Here is a 6000-nt window from a genome sequence, read left to right on the forward strand (position 1 = left end):
ATACACACAACCCCACCCACTAATTAGCCTAGCACCAATAGGGTGTCAATACAAAAGTGAAAAAAACATTATAACCTTAACACACACATACAGAAATATTAAAAACAGTCCCATAGAGTCATTACCACAAAGGCCCTTCATATACTAGGCAGTTAAATAGCTCTGATCGCTCTTATAAGTAAATCATATCATTTTAGAGCTGCTATTCCTTAAAATGTAAACAAAGCGATACCACCAATCAATAGACAGTGCACAAACCAATCATGATAATAGCTACGCCCCAACCCACAGTACACACCTGTGTGAATGTCCACTCGCAATGTCCAGACCCTATCAATCAAACACTGGTAGGTAAGATCGATGTAGCTGTGAATCATAAGTTCCTCCATGTGCGTAGTTGAATCCATCCTCTGGTGAACACACAGCTGGCCAAACTGCGCACGTCCAAGGCAGCTGCGGCTTGCGCTTCTCTGGTGAAGGTATTGTGCATGTCATCCGAAGTCCTTCTCAGTCAGCGGTGTCTAAGTACCGAAAGGCACTCGCTGCGTATGTCCCAATCCAAAGGCTCCCTCTGGTCTACCAAACCGCGCACACTTCCCGGAGTTATAACAGCGAACCCATTTTATTCACATCACTTTTTCAGCGGTGTAGCTACAGGACCGAGAATGTGCTCAGGGTACATAAATTAAAAATATTATACATATGAAAAAATCTTAATTCCCAAAAGGGGAGAGCCATATATGCTGCCATAAATGTGGATCAATTGTCAAAACAACCTACATATCCATATACAATTATACTTCGTGTAATTTGTATACTTTGTGTAATTTGTGTAATCAGTTCGTTCCACACAATAAATGCAACATCAGACCCAACTGGAGCATACCAGAGTAAATAATGAATGATCAATAGGTCGAAAAGAGTCTCAAAGAGACAGACTGACCATAAACCTGTCTCCCTTACTGCTATCTGCCCAGCCTCAAGCTGTTTAGCATTCACAATCCAACACGGGCATAAGCATACTACAAATTCGACGTTCCAGTTGGGTCTGCTGCAAACAACACTCCACCACAAGAGGCAATCATCACAGAATAAATACAATAACATGTTTTGTAGGTATATACATATATTAATGCTGTCACAAATGTGGATCAATTACCAAATCAACTTACATATGCATATACATCTATACTACGTATAATCTGTGTAATCATTATGTTCAACACAGTAAATGCATGCACATGCAAAAATGTATGTGCATGCAAGAAGACAAACATGTGCAACATCAGACACAACTGGTGCATAACAAAATAAATAATAAATATTATTGGAACGCCCCCACACCACCGCAGGGCCGAGGGGTACCCGGAGCCGGGCCTCTGGGTCTCTGCTCTGGGGTTGTCACGGTGGCTAGACCCGGTCCGTGGCCCTGTCCGTCAGTGGGGGACGTCCAGTGCAATAAGTGGTGTTGTAACGGTGCAGTTGTGGGGTGCAGGTCGCAGTAAATAACGAGGACACCAGGTTGCAGTCTCTTTACCTCTTTACTGGAGATCTCTGAGTCCTCAGTCCAGAATACGGTTCACCAGGCTGCGCAAGTCCGGCCGGTCCAATGGCACCTCCAGAGTTCACTTCACAGGTGGAAATCGGTGCCTTCCTTCTTAGCGCTATGTGTTGTAGTCCTTCCCTGCTGTGCTTACGGAAAGTACCCCACAACCGTTGTGTCTGTTTCTTAAGTTCCCTCACAACTCGATTAAATGATGTTCTTCTAATCTTCCGTCCCTTCCTGATGTTACAGTTAGAACGGCACCCGTTTGTCGGATAGGCCTGGAGTTCTTCCGGGACCCTAGAGACGCCCCTCTCCCGCAATTGCCTCCCAAGACTTCATAGGTGATATGTGTTAGACAGCCCACCTTAAACTGACTGTCCTGCCGCTGTTTAGAGTATTGCTTGAAGCTGAATGTTATAATACTCCCTCGGCGTTCCGGCCACCGGTAGTGCGCCTCAGTAGGGTGTTGCTCCGGTCTTACAGCACGACCCCTACTGGAATTCTCCTATTGCTTGATCTCGTTTCTCACTCAGCACAATCTATCTCGCTTCTAGTCCCTTCTTGGGTCCCGCCGCTTCCCGGAGCTGGCGCGGACCCGTTACGTTCTTTTCAATGCCAAGCCTCTGTCAGGATCCCACCCCTGACAGAGACCCTACTGTCTCTTCCTCCACAACACCCTCTGCCACTAGGTGTTGCTTCGTCCAATCCAGTCAGCTTTCTGATCTAACTTCCTGCCTGACCCCCAGTTTACCCACTATGGTGGGGAGTGGCCTAATGAATAGAACCCTTAGCTCCCCCCGGAGGCCCGGCTGTGAAATGCATTGGTGTCTGTGATACCTGATCAGATGAACTCCTTCAGTGCCATCGGACGCACCATGGCTCCCCATAGTGGCGGAGCCACAGTACTGCAACGACCAGGACTCTGGGGCGCTGCACTATGGATAATCAATAAGTCGAAATAAAGTAATAAAGAAACAAACTAATCATATACCCATCTCCCATACTGATACCTGCCCAGCCATAAGCTGCTTAGCTTTTGTAATCTGACACGGGAAAAAATAAAAAATAAATGGAATAGGGACTAATCAAAACTTGTTGTGCACATGTAATCCCTTTAAAACTTAGCTTTTAATATTGTAAATATAAAACCCTGACCCAAAACAAACCTTGGTTAGATACCAAATAAAATGTAAATGCCACCAATTAGGTCACCTGTTGAGGTACTACAATACAGCCTACTGCTCTCACCTGCCTTGCTGTGGAGGTTGGCACCCTAAGAAACGATTTATTGGCGCCCCCACTCAACGCAGGCTGTCCCTCTCTTCCCTACAATATCCCTCTCAGTGTAGGTGGGAAAACAATATAGTGAAGAACAGTGGTGAAAATAAGGGGGTTCACAGACATATAAATACAAACAGTAGCCAAAAAAAACCCTCAACAGGCACCCCCAAGTATCATAATGATGATCCAACACATCGCTAAACGGCAAATCAGATAGTCAAACATTAATATTCAGTCCAGACAATAGCCATATTTGTCCCATGTCCATCATGGACGTAAAAATGTTGCAAACCATAATCCAAAAGAAAAAAAAAAAAAAAGAGAAGCCAGCACTGCTAATGGTCAGAACGCAATACAAATGGTGCACATGCACCTACTGAATTCTAACTGTAGTTCAAATATGAGACATTTAGCAAATAATTGATCAATTTTTTGAGCTACCCCGCCACTTCACGGCAATCTCATAATGGGGCAGTCCTACGCTACGTTTTTTATTAACGTTGTGCCATTACGGCCTCCTAGATGTATAAAAAGAGCATAAAAAGAAGAAAGACACCATTACTATACTATGACATGCAAGCTGTACCTGGAGACATTTTCAGAATCACCCCCTTAGTGCCAGGAAGGACAAGCGTAGGTGAAGGCCGATCAGGTCCAGTGCGGACATGTCAGATCTGGCCTCCACGCCTCCAAGCCAGCACCAAGGTTAGGGCTGTCCCACACGTCCAGATAATTCCGGTACCGGAATTAATCGGTACCGGAGTTATCCGTGTCCGTGTGCCTGGGAACTCACGGAGGCCATACCTGCGGCACACGTGTGCCGCCCGTATGGCGAGTGGGTACCACACGGAGCGTGTGGTACCCACTCTGCATGGTGCTGAAGCTGCGATTCATATCCTCTCTGCAGTAACGTTTGCTGCAGGGAAAATATGAAGAATAGTGTTTAAAATAAAGATCCATGTGTCCGCCGCCCCCCCACCCCCTGTGCGCCCCCCCGCTGGTCAGAAAATACTCACCCGGATCCCCCGTCGGCAGTCGCTCCTTCCTGGTCTGGCCGCAGCTTACTGTATGCGGTCACGTGGGGCCGCTCATTTACACTCATGAATAGGCGGCTCCGCCCCTATTGGAGGTGGAGCCACATATTCATGAGTGTAATCGGCCGCATACAGTAGAGAAGCCGCGGCCAGACCAGGAAGGAGCGACTGCCGACGGGGGATCCGGGTGAGTATTTGCTGACCAGCGGGGGGGCGCACAGGGGGTGGGGGGGCGCACAGGGGGTGGGGGGGCGGCGGACACATGGATCTTTATTTTAAACACTATCATTCATATTTTCTCTGTAGCAAACGCTGCTACAGGGAACATATGAATGGCGGCTTCAGCACCATGTGGGGGGGACAGCGCTTACTGTAGCGCTGTCTCCGGCACGCCACACGGACCCCAGACGGAGAATGTCCGTGTGAGGTGCGTGTTTTACACGGACCCATTGACTCTATTGGGTCCGTGCAATCCGTGCGCTCCCACGAACACTGACATGTCTCCGTGTTTGGCACACGGAGACACGGTCCGCACACGGTCCGCACAAAATCAATGACATCTGAACAGATGCATTGATTTTTATGGGTCTACGTGTGTCAGTGTCTCCGGTACGGGAGGAAACTGTCACCTCACGTACCGGAGCCACTGACGTGTGAAACCGGCCTTAAAGAGTGAGACAGGTTCAGACACAGCTGCAAAATTAACTAGAGCCTGAGGCAGGGCAGGGCTGCTGTGTGTGTGAACAGCAGCCTATCAATCACAGAGAACACAGAAAGAACGGCGTACGTAACCCAGCGTGCGCGGCAACAGTGGTGGTCAGCCACTTACCAATGTAAAAGAAAAAAAAAAAGAGAAGCCAGCACTGCTAATGGTCAGAACGCAATACAAATGATGCACATGCACCTACTGCTGGCTTCTCCTTTTTTTTTTCTTTTACATTGGTAAGTGGTTGACCACCACTGTTGCCGCGCACGCTGGGTTATGTACGCCGTTCTTTCTGTGTTCTCTGTGATTGATAGGCTGCTGTTCACACACACAGCAGCCCTGCCCTGCCTCAGGCTCTAGTTAATTTTGCAGCTGTGTCTGAACCTGTCTCACTCTTTAACCTTGGTGCTGGCTTGGAGGCGTGGAGTTCAGATCTGACATGTCCGCACTGGACCTGATCGGCCTTCACCTTCGCTTGTCCTTCCTGGCACCAAGGGGGTGATTCTGAAAATGTCTCCAGGTACAGCTTGCATGTCATAGTATAGTAATGGTGTCTTTCTTCTTTTTATGCTTTTTTTATACATCTAGGAGGCCGTAATGGCACAACGTTAATAAAAAACGTAGCGTAGGACTGCCCCATTATGAGATAGCCGTGAAGTGGCGGGGTAGCTCAAAAAATTGATCAATTATTTGCTAAATGTCTCATATTTGAACTACAGTTAGAATTCAGTAGGTGCATGTGCACCATTTGTATTGCGTTCTGACCATTAGCAGTGCTGGCTTCTCCCTTTTTTTTTTCTTTTACATTGGTAAGTGGTTGACCACCACTGTTGCCGCGCACGCTGGGTTATGTACGCCGTTCTTTCTGTGTTCTCTGTGATTGATAGGCTGCTGTTCACACACACAGCAGCCCTGCCCTGCCTCAGGCTCTAGTTAATTTTGCAGCTGTGTCTGAACCTGTCTCACTCTTTAACCTTGGTGCTGGCTTGGAGGCGTGGAGGCCAGATCTGACATGTCCGCACTGGACCTGATCGGCCTTCACCTACGCTTGTCCTTCCTGGCACCAAGGGGGTGATTCTGAAAATGTCTCCAGGTACAGCTTGCATGTCATAGTATAGTAATGGTGTCTTTCTTCTTTTTATGCTTTTTTTATACATCTAGGAGGCCGTAATGGCACAACGTTAATAAAAAACGTAGCGTAGGACTGCCCCATTATGAGATTGCCGTGAAGTGGCGGGGTAGCTCAAAAAATTGATCAATTATTTGCTAAATGTCTCATATTTGAACTACAGTTAGAATTCAGTAGGTGCATGTGCACCATTTGTATTGCGTTCTGACCATTAGCAGTGCTGGCTTCTCCTTTTTTTTTTCTTTTATAATCCAAAAGGGACCAGCCCAAAAGACCAGAATATCATAATAGATAATGATAGAAG

Source organism: Ranitomeya variabilis, chromosome 4 (genome assembly GCF_051348905.1).
Source record: "Ranitomeya variabilis isolate aRanVar5 chromosome 4, aRanVar5.hap1, whole genome shotgun sequence".
In the NCBI taxonomy this organism is placed as follows: Eukaryota; Metazoa; Chordata; class Amphibia; order Anura; family Dendrobatidae; genus Ranitomeya; species Ranitomeya variabilis.